The sequence below is a fragment of the Ovis canadensis genome, chromosome 5, assembly GCF_042477335.2.
Source record: "Ovis canadensis isolate MfBH-ARS-UI-01 breed Bighorn chromosome 5, ARS-UI_OviCan_v2, whole genome shotgun sequence".
Classification (NCBI taxonomy): Eukaryota; Metazoa; Chordata; class Mammalia; order Artiodactyla; family Bovidae; genus Ovis; species Ovis canadensis.
The window spans coordinates 82,331,522-82,352,609 of record NC_091249.1 but is presented as its reverse complement, the minus strand read 5'-3'; the positions used below and the strand labels follow the sequence as shown (position 1 = coordinate 82,352,609).

The window sequence follows — 21,088 nt, the reverse complement described above, 5'->3', positions numbered from 1 at the left end:
AAACACATGTAATTTTTTCTCCAATTTCCCTAAATTCATGGATACCATGAAAATCATCCACAGCCGTTTAGAAGGGAGCTACCAGGGGACCAAAGATAATATCTGCCTTGTTTATCATGGCATCCCCCAAATTAGCATAGTGCCTGACACAGAGTAGCATAATAAATGCACATTGAAGGAAGAAATGATTGAACCCTGGAAGGTTGTTGAGTGAAGGGAAAGTGTCGGAACACTTCTGCAGTCACAGAGAGCTTCCTAGACAGTGGCCCCTCAAAGAGCCTGGTCCTTCCAGGCTCAGCCAGAGAAGGAAACTTCACCAAGCTCCAGAGGTCCCACCATGAAAAGACAATGTCCCTGCTCGATGGATTTTTTAGGCACTGACGGGGGAATCTTACACAATGGCTTTTCTGGCTATTTTGAGTCCTAAGTATTTCTGTGTCCCTTCTTTTCTGCCCAAGGAGATAGTCCATTTAGTGAGGTGAATAATGTTGATAATATTAATAATAATCCCTTATTATAATGTGCAAATTAAATTGTCCTCCACATTTTGATATGTATAATAAGCTCCCCTAGTCTTCATACATTATCCAGTGAAAATATACACTGCCTTCATTTTCTAGATCAGGAAGCTGAGGCTCAGAAAGGCCAGGTTACTTGCCCAAGTCACACTGTTTGTCAAAGGCCAGATTAGCACCCTGGAATTCTGTTTCTCCAGCATTCTTTTGCTAATCTCACACTGCCATATAAACAATGACTGAATCCTACATTAAATGTCTTCATATGCAGATGTCAGCACACTCTGAAGGTTAACCTATCTGGGCCATGCCCCAGAGTCTGTCTGCACCAAGCTATAAAAGCTCATCTGCTCAGCTGGTACCACCTGCCACAGGCTTCCAGCTCCCAAAGATCAGGCTAAACGTAGCCAGGGACTGCCTCTAGATCTCTCCTAGGTCAACAGTCAGCAAACACGGTGGTCCAAAATGGCCACCCACTCCTCCACCCCCAAACACTGGCCCCTGGAACATCTCGGCCACACCTCCTCTTTCCCGAGAGTGGGTGAGCTGAGTCCTCACTCCTGGGCCACAAGGCAGGACAGGAGTGGAAGGCTTGGAATGTCAAATTCCACAAAGAACAGTTTAGATTATTGACAGAAAGAAAATGAGATTGGGAAATGAATTAAAAAGACCTCTCAGAGCTGGGGCCCCAGCTTAAAGGAAAAGAAGTCTGAGGAAGGCACTCTGAATAATCTTTAAGCACATAAAGAGATGTGCTACTATGGATGATTTACACTCATATTTTCCCATCTGTATCATAGGTAAAGAAAGGTAAGAGCTCCCTTGTATCAGGCAAATTTTAGGTAAAGCGTGAATAAGGACTTCACAACTGCAGGAGTGAATGAGAGTACAGAATGCCCACCCTCCCTCACCCCACTCTCCACCCTGAGAGTTTCAGAGTGACATTTGCAATCCCTAGTATCAAATCAGTTAAGGGCAAATCACCTCGCACTGAGTTAAATGTGTAGCCCAGTTGACCTCTACATAGATCTCCCTTCCCTATTTGAAATTATGTTGCTGCCTTAAATCATAGTAATGTCTTATATTTGACAATTCTGGAAGGTAGTCTGGGAGGCAATTACCATCTCCAGTTTATAGATGAAGAATGAGAACCTTACAGGGCAAGCTATGGAGAACCAAGCATCTTAACCAGCTGGAATCTCAGCTCTAAGCAGCTCAATTGACAAGGTCTGAATCTTTGTGCCAATCATTGAGAAAGCCCAGGGAAGCCCTTACACAGACACTCTGGGATTGGAGTCGGAAAACTGCACAGCCAGAGCAGCCAAGAGTGAGAAATCACAGTGACACCCCTTATCTGGCCGGAGCTGCCTGTAGATAAGGTAGAAAATAGTGCACGTCACAGCAACTTCCTGGGTTTGTGTTCAGACAACTGTTCCCCCTCAGTCCCATTAAAAAAGACTCCAGTCAATAAATGCTCCTCTCTTCCTTTCTGTTGTCTTCTTTCTGTTTTTTGCTCTCTCCCTAAGCCTCCTTCCTGATCTGATTGTTCCCTCTGCCTGAGACTTGACAGTCCTCCCCTCTCACCTTTCACTGCAGGGCAAAGAAACCACTTGGCACGATGACAGGCTGTGGGGAAAGCCCTTGTTCCCCCAGTCTCCCACTTTCAAGAGCTAATGTTCCTAAGAGGAAGAGTAGTCTTAGGTGTATATTGGCTGGTCAAATCTCTAGCGACTTGGTGGGAATTATTTTACCACAGTGTCTCCCTTTGCACCAGGAATGATGTGTCTAATCAGAGATATGTGGCCCCAGGCTTCATGGTATTGGTGACCCGGTACAAGGTTTCCAACTCTGCAGCTGGATCTGCCAATGACATTCTCCCTTGTCATTCTCTATGTGTGCTGCAGTGTGTGAGCATTGGTCTGGGGGACCTACAGCAGTCCAATCCAAGACTCCTTGGAGGGAGGAAAGAAAGGCATTGAAAGGGGAAGAAGACCTCAGACCAGAGAAGTGGAAGCCTTGAAAACCAAAGTTCCTTCACAATATGTCTGGAGTTTACCCCATTCACTGTCACGACTGCCACCCTAGAACATATGGACACACTCACCACAACCCAACCAAAGAATTTCTATAAACTGCCTTGTAATGGCAACTGAAGTGGGATTCAGAGACCTTATGACCACCTACCTACTTCAATTTCCTAGCTAGCTATTTCACTTTTGTCCTGGTCCTCTTGAGATGTGGGAGGTGAGGTGGCCCAAGACCACACAGGATATGAAAACAGAGTGGATGAGAAATCACCTCAGGAACCAAGGTGTCTGGATTTGAATCCTGGTCCATCACCTACCAAACCTACCAAACATGTGACCATAGGTAGACCCTTGCCTACCTTTCCTTGTCTGTACAATGTATATCTGAATAGTCCCTATATTGTTCCAGTCTACCAAAGAGTAAGTCAGATAATACAAGGAGTGCTCAGTAGCTGATACATAGTAATTGCTCAACAATATTAGTAGCCAGGTCTGGAGCTCTTTTCTTTTGTTTTGTTTTGCTTTTCCTTACCAGATTACCCTTTGTGTCACTGGGAAGAGGTTGAGATATTTATGACTCACTTCCTGATCCAGGGGAAAGAAAGATCCTTTGAAACGTCACCAGAAATGCACTTTGTTCTTTTTTCAGACTCAGATGAACACAGTTTTGATACTTCCCCACTCTAAGACTCATGCCCTGTTTAGAGAAAAGCAGACCCCAAATCTGAGGTTTCCCCCATCATATCTCTCAAGACCAACTTCTTAAATCAAATCATAGAAGTATCCTCTTTTCAAATGCAACTTTGACATCAGACTAGCCAAAAAGATACAGTGCTCTGGTCTTAGTGACATGATTCTTACCACACTAGCGATCCTTGCAAGAAAAGATATGAAAGTCTCATTCTTCCACAGAAGGGCTTGAGTAGAATTGAAGATTGTGCAGTTCAGTGAAGACTTGCTATATAATATCTGAAATCACTAGACATTTGAAAGCAAAAATGTCTTTCTCCTTTGAGTATTGCATCCTAACTGCCATCTAGAGATGATTTATATGTGCTCATCCTTATTACAGACTACACATAATAAAGGCATGATAGAAATCATATCTGCATAGATTCAGGCAGCTCTGGGAGAGAGCCTGCCAGTTTTGTTTGACAAGACACTCAATCAAGCAAAAAGATTTAAAATATTCCAGGAGGATCCCATTGCCTGCTCAAGACTATATTTTTATCCAGATAACAGAAATCCTAATTGAGTACAACATTAGTACTCATTTTTCCTAACTCCTTCTTGCAATAGCACGTGCCAAAAGAAAATTACAAAAACGTTTTTCTCTCATGGGCTAGGGTTTTGGAGAGGAAGAGTTAGCCATGCCATGATTCCTGTAAACTCAGGCACTGCCCTTCAGTTGGGTGCTTCTAAGCAGAAAGTGAGGGCTTCTGTGGCCATCACACTCAGAAAGAACCGAACCCTGGGCTGAATTTTCCCCTATATTTTTGACTCACTGGCTGAAAACTTTCCTTTAGGACTTCTCCACATGTTTCAATCCCTTTTAAAGTACTCTTTGCACTTAGATTTATAGCAAGGTCTGGAACAGGGGGAGGTGAGTAAGACACTCACTCACCCAGGTGTAAAATTTAAGGAGGCACCAAAAACCCAGGGATCAAAATAAGTAATATTTTAATGCAACAAAATGCATTGATGATACAAATGAAAGCCAAAAAACTCCATGAAAAATAAAAGATCAGAATTTCAAATAAAACAAGACACCAAGTGTGCACTTGTGCAACACTGCCTCACATACATCACCCCTAACCCCAGCCCTGGCCACCAAAAGATTTATTTACAAAAAATGATGGCTGGTCTGCAAGTCATATTTTGTTGATTTTATTTTTAATATTGCTTTAAGATATTATTTATCTTGATCCCTGCATATTTTGGTGCCTTTTTAAATATCGACAGGAAGAAAATTACTTAGTTGTCTGGTCCAGCCTCAATATGTAGACAAAGATGCTGAAACCCATAAGGAAATATAAAAACTCCAAATTTACTCATTCAGTCACCTCCTCCTCTCATGGCATCCAATGGCACCAAACACTTACTCCACACAAAGGATGAGCAGGGGAGGTAGGTAGGGGAACCACCATCTCATCTTCTAAAAAGAATCTCTTTCCTAGCCATTACAAGAGCTGACAGATTGATAAAACATTTAAAGGCGTAATGTTCAAACAGTGAAAAAAATTAAAAATGTAATAATAAAGTTAAATGTAACTGTTTTAAAACATAATTCTTCTGAGAGATGAGTTTTATGTTGGACCAGCATTTGAAGTAGCAGTAGTCATTATTAACAGGAACCTCTGAGAGAGAAGATTTAAATCACCAAAGTAATAAAAGCTGAACAAGGACTAGCACCTTGAAAGGCACTTGGAGAGAAGATTGCATACAAATGCAATTAAAACGATGCTTATAAAATACTAAGATGTTAATTGGGTTCAGTCCCAGAAGCCCCAGCAGTACAGTATGTCAGAAGTTAGCTGGTTTGAAGTTTAAAAAGAGTAGTTTAATTTGTACACCTTGTCCTAATTACAGAGCTTTCTGCAGCCTGCGTATCTGTATGGTTTATTGTAGCTTGGAGCTTTGTAAAACAAACACACACACCAGTTAATTGGGTTATTGCGATGGAAAATTGGGCTACAGAACAGCAACCTCTCTTGCTGGTGTGCCTTTACAGCTGGTAATGAACGCTCCAGCCACGCCAGGGAACCCTGATTTGTAAGGTGTGCCGTTTACAGCTTGGTGATTCTGTTGGTCTGAGGAATAGGAGGTGATTCCATGAAAACAAAGAGTCACACCAGATTATGTTCCCTCACGACCACGCTCCCACCCCAGCTGGCTATTCAGAACCTTTAGCACCGCCCTCACCCTCTGTCCCTGGTCCCTGCCCTTTCAAACATCCCAGCCCGTCTGAAGGCCACATTCTCTCACCAAAGCCCTAGGCCCCCAGGATGGAGCAGGGACAGCGGCTCCTTCAGTAGCCCTGTGTTTAGAGCACCTGCAGGGAGACCTTGTGAGGTGGTGGTTTTTCTCCTAACCAGCAAATAAATACGTAAAGCTATCAAAATAGGATCATTAAATTGGATTAGAAGTGAGTGTGGCTGAACCATTTTCCAAGAGCCCAATGAAACACGCCTCTCACCATGTAGGGCTTCGACCACTGCATGCCTGGCACTACAAGCTTTCTCCATGAAGGAGGCCAATGGCTGTGATATATCACGAGTTTATAGTCTCTTTTAGTCACTCTGCTGTCCCCTTCTACCTCCAGCTGCTAAACACGAATCCAAAATGAAATGAGATGAGAGTGTTGGGACTTTTATTTTTGTGCCAACTAAATTATTCATCTCTGGGAGGTTCAGAAGCAAGCAATAGGGTAGCAGACATTTGTGGAAATTGCAAATGCAAGATTCCAAGGCTGGATCCCAGCTTATAGAAAATACGGAAGGGCCCCCTCAGTCTTTGACCATGAGCAACAAAGAAATATCATCTTCTGCCACAGCCCAGAGCAGTATTCCACACGGAGTCCATGATCTAGTCTAACCCAGGGTAACCACTCAGGGAAACCTCAGACCATCAATATCTGACTCCAACTTCCCCTCCTCCTGAGTGCAGGGGTTCCCGGCTCCTCACTGGAAGGAAAGTAATCTGATCAAGAAAGCCACTCTAAGAAACTGATGTCTGAAAATTTCCTCCAACCAAGAGTGTTTGCACTTTCAAAAAGAATCGCCATGGGTAGGCCATTCTTTAGAGAGATGAGAGAAGGAAGGCTTGGGGAGCCAGGGCCCTCACACAAGAGTCCATTTATCATGCTGAATGGACTTAAAAACTCTCTGGACAACCAGGATAAGCTTTTCAATGTGCTGCGTGCTATAAAGAACCTCAGAGCACAAGGTGTCTCTTGTCAATGAGCTGATATTTTGGAGAGGCAAAGCCCACCCCTGGCTCTCAGGGCTGGTCTGGAGGGTGAGTGGAGTTGAGAACAGTTACTATAGCAACTTTGTATGGTGTTAGGGTAATTATCTACACCAACAATTTCCCTGGACCTGAAAATTTGGAATTAAAAATGTTTACTTTGGACTAGTCAAAATCCTAAAGGGAAACTTCCCCTGTCCCAGAGCCTGGATTTTAACTAAGCCTGGCCATGCTTTCTGCCACTTAGCATCCGGGAGACGCGGAGCAGAGGCCCAGCTTTGTGAGCAATCTTAGCCCACCGTTTAGCAGCTGTGTGGCCTGGAGCAAGTTCCTTATCCAGTCTCTGCCTCAGTGTCCCCATCTATAAGCCAAAGACAATTACATAACCTTTCTCATGGGATTCTTGGGAGGCTTCAAGGCGATTATTCAGGTAAAACACTTAGAACACTGCTGGGAACATAACAAGCACTAAAGAAATGTTGCCAATTATAATTATTACTATGAATATGATATGTGTTTTGCAGATGAGGAATTGAAGCTCAGAGAAGTTGAGTAATATGTTCAGGGTCTCTCTGTCTCTCTCACACACACACTTAGATGGAAGAACAGAAATTCAAATTCAAACCCAGGAATTCTGACCCCAAAGCCCAAGAGCTTAATTATTACAGAGAGTAAGTATTTTCTGAAAAGATGCCTCCTTAGACCCAGGACTTATTTCTTCAATCTGGGTCTTTTCCAGCCCATAAACTGGAAGAAAAGAGGGAAGTGGGGACATTTGAGAACACCGTGGTGCCTGAGAGGCGAATCTGAGGAAAGAATAAACTTGCAGATCTTGAATTCCAACGTCACCATGGGCATACCACCCATTTCACAATTTCCCCCAGATGGGCCCCAACCCTGGGAATCAGACCTAAGGACAGCAGCAAGGACAAGTCCCTGGTGCAGAGCTGCTATGTTTGCTGCTTAAAATTGACTCTGAAGTTGTATTAAGTAGCAAGAAAGCGTCAGCAAACCCAGCCTCCCTGACTCCGACAAGTCTGCGGCAGGCAGGTTATTATTATTATTTATTATTTGTTGATGGATATTCAAAGCCATCAGTCAGGTCTTCCCTCAGGCCAGGAAGCCGAGGAGAAAAGGCAGAGAAAGTCCCACGCTTGGTTCCCAGAGCTGCTTGGGAACTGAGAGTTATTAAAGTACACTTTGCTATTGCTATCAGCTCTGTGGGGGTGCTTGACCCTACATCTGACTTCAGGCTTCTGCTGTCCCTGCAGCACAGGCAACAGAAAGTCTTACAAATTGCAAAGAGGGACGCTAGGGATGAATGGTGAGGAAGTGGTGAGAAGGAAGAAGATGCTGGGGCTGGTGGAAATGGCGATTTTGTGCCCTTGTTTTGTACCCTCTCTGCCTTAACCTTTCATTACTCCATAACCACTGAACTCAACAAGACCTGAAGATGAAGACATTGCCCAAGGAAGGATGGATGGAGCTATGAATGGCAATAAAATTCATGGAATAAGGAAAGAGAAAGACTTATTTGCCACATCATGTCACAAGGGTGAATATTGACCATATTCCTCATTGGGGGTGTTCGAACTTTTTCTGACCTTGACTGTGCCTCAGAGTTAGAAATACATTTTGCAATATGCCTCAGACCTCCATGCACACACTTATAAGTATGTGTGCAAAAAAAAAATGCAAAATTTTCACTTGAATCAATACTCATTTTTACCACACAGGATGTCCTCTTGATATTTTCTATCTTATAGTTATCTCTTTTTTAAAAAATCCTGGTGAAGACCCACAAAATTAACATCATACCCAACTTAGACCTTGGAAGTAAGAATCCTCTCAGAATGAAGTCAAGGAACCGACAGTTTTGACAAGCACCCCAGTGGTTCTCTTGCACACGAGATTATGCCTTCGACACTCAGCTGCCTCAACTTGCCTTCTCAAGAAACAACTATATGTAAAATAGATAACTAATAGGAACCTACTGTATAACACAGGGAACTCTTCAATACTCTGTAGCGACCTATATGGAAGTAGAATCTAAGAAAGAGTGGATATATGTATATGTATAACTGACTCACTTTGCTATACAGCAGAAATTCACACAACATTGTAAATCATCTATACTCCAATAAAAAATTAACTAAGAAAATAAAGACAATTCAATTAAAGAGAAAAAAAGAAACTATTGAAATCATCCAGGAATTCTCAAAGTCTGGAGGTAGCCAGTTTCATAATGCCTAGCCTTGGTCCATGATGATTAATTTTATGTGGCAACTTGGCCAGGTTATGGTATCCAGTTGTTTGGTCAAGCACTAATCCAGATGCTGCTATGTAGGCATTTTGTAAATGTGATTGACTAGTACAATCAGCTGGCTTTAAGTAAAGCCAGAACTCATGAGTGGAACTCATCCAATCAGTTGAGGGCCTTAACAGCAAAGATTAAAAAGACTGAGAATTTTTGGAGAAAGAAATTCTGACTCAAGACTAACAGAAATCCTGTCTGAGCTGCCAGCCTGCCCTACATATTACAGACTTACCAGCCCTCATAACCTCATGAGCCAGTTCCTTAAAATAAATCTTTTTATATATTGTATGTGTGTGAATGTATACGTATATATATTCTACATATATATTTATATATTAATATATGTATTTATATGTTCATATATGCATATATATATATATAAAAAAGCATATATACGTAAAACTCTTATTGTTTCCTCCTAAAGGTTTGGTTTCTCTGGAGAATCCTGACTGATACAAAATCTAAAATCACATTTACTATTAAACTTAATGTTAAAAAGAGAGTATTTATACTCTGGTAACAATTAGAAATTGAAACTAAAGGGAAGGAAGAGTGGATTTAGAGACCCAGAACAAGCCCCTGAGCTTGAGGAGTGGGAATGGAGAGAAGAGAGGGTGTGTTCCCAAGGCATTTATGAGCTATATTCCATGGGAATTAACTGTCTATTTGTTACAGAGGTTGAAGGAGAAGAAGGAGTACAAAACTACATCCATAGTTTCGACTTGTTGAGTAGAAATACTAAACAGAGTGAGCAGTTTGTGGAGGAAAGATGGTGAATTGAAATTTATACACATTACATCTGTGATCTTGCAAAACTCTGCATGTGGAGATACCTAGTTGGCATCTATACAGCTGTATGTATGCACGTGTGTCTGGATTTTAGAATCAGATCCAATCTAGATAGAGATTTTGGAGTCATTCATATATTATATATGAATAAATAGTATTTATTCATGTTGTATATCTATAAATAGTATTTGAAGAGATGGGAGAGATATGTATAATTAGTAAAGACACAAACTGTCTGGAGGGTATTTATTGGCTCATATGCTTAAAAACTACCAAGATATGCTGGCATTAGATACAGCTGGGTAAAGATGTCCAAATGTTCAAATATCCAAATGTTACCACCAGGAATCTGTCTCTCTTCATCTCCATATTTTATCACTGCTTCTCCCCTGTCTAGGTGAGGAAATGGATACCAGCGCCTCCTGGCTGACATCCTACAAGTTTAGGAACCACAAAAAAAGACCATCTCTTTCCAAACAGTTCAAGCAAAAGTTCCACACTGTCTAAGATAGCTCCCTACCTTAGTCACTCATCTCACCTTTATTCTACTTTATCACTACCTGATATTATCTTGTTATTTAATGTATGTATTTAATTATTTATTACCTGTCTGTATAACTAGAATATAAACTCCATGAGCTCAGAGATAGTTTTGGTCCTTTTCACATTGTGGATTCCCAGTCTCTAAAACAGCACCTTCTGGTGCATATTAGGTGTTCATTTAATATGTCCTGAATTAGTAGCCTCTGATGGTGGTGAGAGTATTTACACCAAAGAAATATTACAAATTGTGGCTTCCTCCCACCCTGAATTCTGGTCGTTATTTATTGGTACATCAGAATCACATATGCTGAGAGACGTAGAGGTTTTGTTTATCCTATCAAAAGAAATCAATTTGCTTTTACTAAAGGAAGGGTGGATGGATACTCGGGGAATAGCTGATGACTGCCATTATAAAGTTAACTAGGAAGAGTTTATAAAACAAACAGAGGGATATATCAAAGACAAAATCTTGCAATACCCAACATTAAAAGGAGAGGTGGAAGAAGAGGAGGCCACAAAGAACGTAGTAAGAAGAGGCAACCAGAAATAATAAAATCAAGTCTATGGTGTCACAGAAGTCAAGGAAAATTGAATTTCAAGGAGGAAAAAATGGTCCATTCTACCTTATGCTGCAAAGATCAAGGTACCCTAAGATAGTCATTAAAAGCTACAGTCTTGGCAGTCCTAACAGCACAGTGGAGACTAGTGTTCTCCATGTCCAGTCTGAGTCCTCCCTGGGCGGGGGCAGGCTACCACTTTTGCCTGTCCATTTCCTCATGGTGCTGTTCCAACGCCCAACAGCATCCACCAATTCTAAACCTAAAAGTCATGTGACTATCAGGTGGGAAGTTTTAGAAGAAACTGGAAATCGGGTTACAACCCGAGCCACACAAGCAGCTCAGAAAACCCAGAACACTAAAGTGCCTGTTCCACCCACCAAAACAACAAATGTCAACAAGCACCCTAAACCTACTGCTTCTGTGAAACCAGTACAGACGGACGTGTTGGCTCCAAAGGGTCCTTCTCCCACACCTCAGGACGTCTCCATGAAGGAAGAGAACCTCTGCCAAGCTTTCTCTGATGCCTTGCTCTACAAAACTGAGGATATTGATACTGAGGACTAGGAGAACCCCCAGCTCTGCAGCGACTATGTGAAGGATATCTACCAGTGTCTAGGCAGCTTGAGGTGCTGCAGTCCATGAACATTTCTTAGATGGGAGAGAGATGAATGGCCGCATGTGTGCCATCCTGGTGGACTGGCTGGTACAAGTGCACTCCAAGTTCAGGCTGCTGCAGGAAACGCTGTACATGTGTGTTGCCATCATGGACCGACATGCACAGGCTCAGCCAGTCTCTCCTAAGAGGCTTCCGCTGGTTGGCATTATGGCACTGCTCTTGGCTTCCAAGTACGAGGAAATGTTTTCTCCAAACATCGAAGACTTTGTTTACATCACCAACAATGCTTACACCAGTTCTCAAATTCGAGAAATGTAAACTCTGATTTTGAAAGAACTGAAATTTGAGCTGAGTCGACCGTTGCCGCTCTATTTCTAAGGCGGGCATTGAAAGCCAGGAATGTCGATGTTGAATAGCACACTTGAGCCAAATACTTGATGGAGCTGACTCTCATTGACTATGACATGGTGCCCTATCACTGTTCTAAGGTGGTGGCAGGCACTTCCTGCCTATCCCAGAAGGTTCTAGCCAAGGGAAATGGAACTTAAAGCAGCAGCTTTAAGTTACACCGGCTGCATAGAGAGCGAGGTGCTGAAGGTCATGCGGCACATGGCCAAAAACATTGGGCGCGTCAACAAGAACATGACCAAGTTCACCACCATCAAGAATAAGCATGCAAGTAGCAAACTCCTGAAGATCAGCATGATTCCTCAGCTGAACTCAAGAGCCATCGAGGAGTTTGTCTCACCTCTGTCGGGACAGTCCTAAGCTCCAGGGCCCTGGGGAAGAGTGTGTTGTCTGTGCACTTTGTCTTGCTGATCTGGAATTCCTGAGTTTGTATATAGTCCTCTGGTTTATTTCATGAAACCTCTTCTCAGACCAGTTTTCTAAATGTATATTGAAGAAAAATAAAGCTATTGATTTTCTTAAGGTAAAAAAAAAAAAAAAGCTAGGGTCTTTACTTGATTGATAAGATGGCAAGATTCTGACATCCACTGGTCCACATTTTTCTATTTAGATTTAATGCATCTAAAGTCAGTCAGTGAATAAGGAGATTTATCTTGCTTTATAAGACAATTATCTCTTTTTCTCAACTATTGGGGTTCTCTGTGCCTACAGAGTAAAAGCAGAGCTCTATACTTCATGTGGCTCATTGGGATAACATTGGCACAACAGGTACTATTCTCCCTTTGGGTGATCTCACCTTCAAAAGCCCAATTTGGAAATGGAAGATACAGATAACTAGTGATCCTATGGAAGGACTTCCATACGAAATCTCCAAACTAAGTTTTCAGCTTAGACTGGAAACCACTGTTAATTTTGTGTTTGGGGATATTTGTTTACTGCAGAGCTACTAAGTTGAGAAAGAGGAGGGTTACCTGATGCAGGGCTGAGTTTGCCAGTCGCTTCCTGTCTGCATGTCCCAACACTCCATCTAAATTCTAGGAGTCTGATCAGGAACCATTAATATCACAAACCTAGGAGACAAGACCTACATCACAAGTCCCAAAATGTACACTAACACTAAGCTCTGTGATCCTGCTTAAGTCACTAAACTGTTCTAAACCTCTATTTTCTATGAGAAGAAGTGTTGGACTACACCATTTAAAATGTGTCTTCGGCTCTACATTTCTGTTTCTGTAGTTTTAACTACTCCTGTATTCCCAGTTCTCTACCATCATATGAAGTATTTCAGTAAATATCCACTGAAGGATTGAAGGGTGAAGAGGCAAAATATTATCTAGCCATCATATCCATACCAGAAAAAAGGTGATGGGGAAAACATAGGCAAGCTACAACCAAGAAAATTAACATCAGACCATGATGTTATAATTTATGAATTCAGAATACGGGCTCTCTGTCTTGGCTTCCATTTGAAACTGGTTTATTACTGTAAATTCTAGGAGACCCTCTTATAACTGTCTCCTTTATATCATGACCCTACCCCATGGACAGCTTTGTAACACAATGATGAAGAGCCCCTTCCTTACTTTCAGCATTTCACTGACCACCATTGTCATTAGAATGGACCCCCATCACTGGCACTAGCTAAACTGAAGAGATAATTTGTATCAATTAGAGCTTTTTGGTAGAAAGCAATAGAAATTGATTTAGGGGGGAAAAAAGTAATAGCAAGTCTACTGTGAGGCTTTGCAGAATAAACGGAAGAGTTGGTTAACCAAGCACAAGAAGGACAAGCACCCAGCAGCTCAGGGATATCAGTCACTCAGGATTCATTCTCCAGAGCATTGTTATCAGATGGCTCAGCTTTCTTCTGTCTCTATGTATCTCTGCCTGAGATTCAAATGCTGGGGGAAAAAAGCTGATTGGCCTGTTCTGGGTCATTATACTTACCCCTGGGATCAAAGACCAGCGACTCGTCCCAGAAGAACGGCGTGCATACAGTCTACGCATATGTGTGCATATGCATGCGTGTCGTGGATAAGCACACACATGAGTGTACGGCACATGCCTGTCTGTGCGTGTATGTGCGTGTGTGTAGCTACGTCCGTATCTGGTATTTGTGTATGAGTGTATGTGTGGGATTGTGGATACGGGTGTGCGTTGTCTTTTTATAGGTACAGGTGCACATGTGCAGCAGAAGAACATGCTGGGAAGATACAGTTCACAGGACCAGGTACTTTTTGGTAAAGTCTTTAAGATGTTCTTGAATTTCAGCAACCTACCCTACCAGCTATGTAACTAGCTATGTAACGTACGATGTCTTACTCTCGTTTATAACATGGGAATGCCAATACTTACTTTGTTCTAAGGATAAAAAAAAAAGAAAGACAATGCCTGTGTGCAATAGCAGTAAAACTGGCACAATAACCTCAATAAATAGGAGTTAATATTCTTACTATCTTATTATCTCTGAGATAGGCTGGGATGTTCGTAAATAGGTCAAAATCAAGTCAAAAAAAAGTTCTATTCAATCTCATTCTTTCTGCCCCAAGAGCATCCACATTGGGAAAGTCACTCTGTCCCCATCCCCAGGAGGCTACTCCCTCACTCTCAACTCAGAGGCTTTGCTAATGTGCTTCTTTCCACCTGGAATACTCTCTTTTCTTGTAATCCCAGTCCCAAATTCTAACCCCTTCAGGACTGCGTTTCAACCCACGACCCCAGTAAGCCTTTGTCGAGACCCTCCAGATCTCCAATCTCCTGCTCCTCTGAGTGACAACAACACTTACAGGGAGATGGTGACTACAGCCCACCAGGGGTCCTGCATTGAAAGGGATTCTGAAACCAAGACCAGGCCCAGAATCAGCAGGAAAGAGGGCCACAGGAGTTAGAGTTGATGGCATGGGGCGCACGCAGTAAGCGCTGTGGCATACTTGGCAGGAGGTTGTGGCGCCTGCTGCGCTAGTCTTTGGTTGTACAGTGTGTTGGACTGCTCACTAAATGCCCCATGTGTGCTCTTCCCTTGAAACCAAGAACTCCATCTCATACTTTTTGTTTCTATCCCACTCTAACTCGTGTGGTGCTGAGCATGAGTCAGGGGATCAATCAGGGCTGGTAGGAGGCTGAATTCATTCCTTGACTGGTAGCCAAAAAGCATGAGGTCTTGTACTACAAACTGAGAGCATCTGGGGACAATGAACAAATGCAATCCCACAACCTTCTCAGCAGGGAACATGGGGACAGGGGCAGGATCATGACTTTCTGAGTTAGACTAAACTGAGTTAAACTCCAGTATACCTATTAATTGGGTCACGTTATGGCCAAGTCATATAACCACACCAAATTTCAGTTTCCCTGTCCAAAAGGAATGGCACTAACAATATCCACATTACATGTCATTGAGAGGATTAGAAAAAAATCAAACATATAAAATATTTGATCCAGATCTGGAAAGAGATGAAGCATTCAGTATATCTGAGTTTCATTTTAAGATATGAAAGAAGGATTTGAAAAGAGCTCAGGAAGTACTAACATTATCATTTCCTTATCATTACCGTGTGGCAATCTGGTTTCCCTGGAAGACAATCCATACCAATCCTCCTTGGATCATGCCTGTGTAGCTTTTGCAAGGAATCCCCTCTTCCCTTCCCACTTGGCCCCTAGCATGACCTCCCAGAAAATGGTCTGCCCTCTCACCACCCTCTTGGCTGGTAATTTGGAAATCTCTCTACCATCACAATAGGCTCTCTTCACAAAATAGGTGTGAGGGCTGGAGAGTTCAGACATGCTTTCCACTGAATCAAGCCTGTATTTCTCAGGTTGGAGTTTAGCACACTTATATGTGTGAAACATCAGCCAGGATCAACAGAGACCCTGGATTACCCTTGCTTATGTAGTTTTCTGGGGAAATCCAGGGCATTAAAATCACTAACCATGCAGCATCAGTTGACACAGTACCTCATTTTAGAGCTAAAAGTCAATCTGCGATAAACCATATATTCCAAGCCATAGATAGAGCATTTACTTTTTAAAAGAGCGCCTATTTATTGAGTGCTTACTATGTGCTAGGCAGTATGCTAAGAACTTAATAGACACAGTCATACTTTATCCTCCCAACAACCCTTAGTGGTAGTACAAACTATCGCTTCTCTTCAAATCTATATAAAACCCTGTCATTATCTGAAATAGTGTGTTTCTCTGGTAACTAAAATGCACAGGGACATTACTGCCCCCTGGGCTATACCTCTGTCCTGCCAAACACTCGCACAATCATCAGGAATCCAATAGGGAGAGATGCCCCAGGGCAAAGCTCCCGTTTCTGCTCCAGAGCACCCAGAGACTTCCTCCTAGAAAGTCCATTAGCCCTGACAGGCATCACTGGTGTAAATCACCACACAGCACTCAAGGAGAATATAGTTATTATAACAATTGCTGCATTGCATGATGCTCATGCCATCCAGAAATGTAGGTCTAATTAGCTCTAAGCTGCAGAAGATTTGAGTATAGTAGTTTCATTTTGGCTTAATGCTCAGTGCCTGGTGTAAAATCTGAATTTATTACTCCTTTTTTTAATCATTTCTGCATGGCTCAACCAGTTGTATCAAAACTACTGCATGTTACAGACTTTAAAAAGTGATTCCCTGTAGGCATTTTAAGGTATAGGATCTATTATGGGAAGATATATATTTGACAGCATTCTGTTTATTACTCATTTCCGCTACATTGTTCATGAACATAGTGAAAGATGTTCTCAGTGGTAAGTAACATTTTATTCCAGGAAAAAGAAACAGGGGCAACTTCCTTCAGTACGTACTAGAAACAGCATGTCAGCAACTACAGGACTAATGGGTGAATTCTTTGCATACTCCATCCAGACCCTCATAAAAAAGAGACTGTTTTAATACTACATATCACCCTAGATTTCAACCAAAAATATTTTCTCATTTAAAGTAGTGTGTCAGAATTCCCTGGCGGTCCAGTGGTTAAGACTCTGTGCTTTTATTGCCTGTGTGTACAGGTTTGATCTCTGGTTGGGAACTAGGATCCCACAGTCTGTGTGGTGGGTATAAATAAAAATAGTATGTCTCAGCAGTGCACAATCTGTTACACTTCTGAACATTTTAAAAAGCCAAACCCAGGTAGCCTCATCTCTCCTGCTTTGGTCCTCAAGACCACCTGTTTAGAAATGGGAAGTGAAGACATCTTCGTCATTTGTTCTCCCCTTTACTTATTCTGTTTGTATCTGAACTAGTGCAGCTCTTTTCTCGAGATGTTGAAGGGAGCTGCCTCAAAGAGGTCCCACTTTCAGGAATGACCTCAGGCACTGCTTCCTAACTATATGCCACACTTGCTTGCTCAGCTTCAGTCTCTCTAATTTCTCTCCTTATCACTGTTCCTTGGCTCCCTAGGTGTGGCTCTGGTCAGATTCTCTGCTTGGCTCTCAGTCTGGCTTTACCACAGATACTCACCTTAGGATTGCTCTGCAGCCCTTGGGTCACTCCCAACCCATCCCAGGGAATCTGAATCTAGGTCCAGTGGCCTGAAGACTCCAACTGTCTAAAGTTCAGGTAATATTTTTGAAGACAGGAGGTTTCAGGTAAAATGTAAAATTTACTGGGGCAACTGACCCTACTCAATTCCTGTGCATATATAAGATCTTTGGTGTGGGGTCCTTTCTGCTACCCTTCGTGCTCCTCACCAAAGTCTATGGAGCCCAGAGTTCTATCTTAGTATAGAGCTGGACCAAGTGTCTTCATGGCAAAGTTGACCCAGAGCCCAACCTCACTGAGCTACCAAATCAATCAACCTAGGCATTACCTACTTCCAGAATTCTTCCTATGTGCAATTACTCTATCATTTAAACCCATTTTCACTGGATATTCTGTTACATGCAGCCAAAGCATTGTGGTTAAATTGCTAGGAATACTACAATCTTCCATTCTTGAAGTATACAAACAAGTAGAGAAGAATGGACATGGACCTGATTCTTGGATCTTGGAGGCACATCTTAACTCCCTCAGTGGTGCAACTTCATTTCTTGTTTTATCTGTCTCTCTATTGAACTGTAAGCTTCTTAAGAGTCTAATTCCCTGTTTGGAGAGAGAGTATACTATCAATTGAGACTTTTACAAACTCAAACATCTTGATTGGATGCCACTGCCAATTACTAGTTGTATGATCTTGAGCAAGTGATTGAATCACTCTAATTCAAAAAAGTGAGAAAAGTAATATGTGCCATAATATCCATGTTATAGAATTATTGTACAATAAACTGAGATAATTCACGTGGTAAAGAAACTTACCTTAGCACAAAATGTAAGAATTTTTAAAGAAGTTAATATTTTAGTTTTATACATTCACCATCCACCTAGAATGTATCTTGACATTTAAAAAAAGACTGTTGAGTGAACAAGTGACCGAACAGATGGATGACTTAGTGAATGAATGAATGAATAACAACTTTGTTGCTTTGAGTATTCCAGGAGGCATAAATTTTTGAGATTTGAGACGTTGAAAATCAGTTTATGGTGTGATATGACCTAAAATCATAGACTTTTCAGTTGTTTTATATCAAATGTAATGGTTCCTTATTCATTCTTACAAATATCTGGGAAAGATTTGCCCCAAAGAAATGGATTGTCTTTCTTAGTAAATATTCTTTTCTTGCTTTTGTCCCCAAGGACACAGAGCAGAAATACCTCTCACTTTCAGGCCTGATATCAGCTTTCCAAAGCGGAAGGCCAGCTCTGACTTCCGAGACTAGGCCTCAGCGGACCCTCTCCATCTCCTGACCTTGGGAAGCTGCTGCAAGTGGCTGCTTGGTAGTAAGCAAGGGTCACAGGGTGCACTGAGTTCTCAGGGTTGACAGCACTGGAACAGGACCAAAGATACCTCAGACAGAGAGTAGTGTCACAGCCAGAAAGATGTTCAGGCCCTCAATACCCAGGTATCCAGCACTTGGAGAGGGTGCTGGGGGACACCAGCTCTCCTCCTTCCTTAGGACCATGAGCTGCTTGAGAATACCGGCTACTTAGAGCTTTAAGGGGAGTCCCTCTGTGAGAACTGCTCAGAGAATTTCGCAGAAGGAAGAGGCCTTGCCCAGCATGTTGTTCCTTCTCCAGTGGCAACCCACCTCCAATGACTGCTCATTTCTGAGGCTTAGCCTCCTTGCCTTAATTCAGGGCAACCCAAGGGCCATCCCAGAGCTGAGGCCACGACGTCGCTGCAATTACCAATCAGTTCTACGTCTACCTCTATCCCATCGCACTTCTTCCTTTCAGTTGCTACTCCTGTGAACAGGCCCTAGGAAATCTCCTGAGCACTAGCCACAGCGTTCCGTTCCAGGAAGTCTGACCTAAAATAGAATTGTTTTAGGTGGGCAATGAATAGCCCAGAATTCTCATGGACTTAATACTGGAGGGGAAGGAAGGGGGAAGAAATGTGAAAAGGAAATAAATAAAAATATAATATATCAAACAGGGATAAATATTATGAAAACAAATGAAACAAAGTAGGGAGAATGAAAAATGAACTGGATGCTGTTTTCAATAGTCTCATTAGAGTACTCCTCCTTCATAAGGGGCATTTGAGCAGAGGCCTTAATGAAATGAGTGAAATGTGTCAGAATCTGAAAGAATATTTCAGGCAGAGGCAAGGGCAAGTGCAAAGGGCCTGAGGAGATGTGTTTAGTGTTTTTGCAGAATAGTGAGAAACCCTGAGTGGCTGGACAGAGTAAAAGAAGGGGAGAACAAGTTGTATTTTACGTTTTTAAGTAATTCTTCTGGCTGCTATGTGAAAATGAGATTGGGACAGGGGGCAAGGGTGACAGTAGAAAGACCAGTTTGGAGGTTAATATAATACTCAGACAAGAGATAGCCAGCCCCAGATAATCAAAGAATATGAGCATCTTCTTACATGCAAATCTGTGAGTTATGTTAGAAAACACACCCACCTGTGTATACACCCCCCAGTTAGTTAGAAGTTCAGGGTCCCTTTTAAAGGTTCTAGTCACCAATTGTAATGTGTGTTTTTGTGTGTGTATTAGATTGGAAGGGGGAGGGGGAGTCCTCCATACATCCAAGCAATTCTCTAGCACCAGTTAGGTATTCTACAGTTCAATTCAGTCCTTATAGTGTTAGGGGAAGCACTCTGCTTGAAACCGCCCACTCTGGCCAGGCACCATAGTAACCATTTGCATGAGCTGTTTTATGACAGGAGATCTTGATAAGGAATACGGAACTAATAAGCCACCACCAACTGGAAGAGTTTGGGAAAGGTCGAAAGGAGACACCGCGAGTCCGTCCACTTCCCAGAATCCCTCTCGCTAGCATCCATCTTGGCTGAGCAATGCGTGGGCCATCAGGAAAGACTCTGAATTAGAATGATTGGCCAAAGATCACCCGGAAACTAATTTCATCACCATAAAACCCAAGACTGCGAGCCCTGCGGCAGAGCAGTTCTCCTGGGTTCCCTTACCCTACTGCTCTCCACCCAGGTGCCCTTTCCCAATAAAATCTCTTGCTTTGTCAGCACATGGGTCTCCTCAGACAATTCATTTCCAAGTGTTAGACAAGAGCCCAGTTTCGGGCCCTGGAAGGGGTCCCCCTTCCTACAACAATACTATCTATCTGAATTTAGCATCAGATTCCTTAGGTTATGAGCTCAGGCCCACAGGGCTGCTCACCTCTTTAGAGACTATTCGTTCACAAGCCCAGATGCTTCTGACTGACCTGTGCTTTTGACAAACTGGTTATAAATCTGAGGTTCCAGTGACGTACTTCTTTGGGTTCAATTAATTCACTAGAATGGCTCAGGGAACTCAGAGAAATATTTTGCTTACTAGATTACCAGTTTACTTTAAAAAGCATATAACTCAGAATACAAATGAATGCCCAGATGGAAGAGATGCATAAGACAAGGTATGTGGAAAGGTCATGGAACATCCATGCCACTCTCCCCAAATATCCGTGTGTTCACCAACCCACAAGCTCTTTGAACCCTGTCCTTTGGGGTTTTATAGGGCTTGATCACATAGGCATCATTGATTAAGTCAATGGCGATTGGTGTTGAACTCCATTTCAAGCCCCTCTTCTATCCCCAGAGGTCAGGGGACAGGGGTGGGGAGGGTAAGCGGGGGAATGAAAGTTCCAACTCTCTAATCACATGTTTGACTTCATTAGCAACCAGCCCCCATTCTTAACTGGATTCCAAAAGTCACCTCATTAGCCTAACAAAAGACAACTTTATGTTCTTTTCATATAGGAAATTCCAAGGGTTTAGAAGCTCTGTGACAGAAATGGGGACAAAGACCAAATATATATATTTTTATTATAAATAACAATATTACACCC

General features: G+C 42.3%; 1 pseudogene; it reads left to right on the top strand.

Moving 5' to 3' along the window:
• Positions 1-10,933: 10,933 nt before the first annotated feature.
• LOC138441630 (G2/mitotic-specific cyclin-B2 pseudogene) lies at positions 10,934-12,147 on the top strand (annotated as a pseudogene).
• The last annotated feature ends 8,941 nt before the right edge of the window (positions 12,148-21,088 follow it).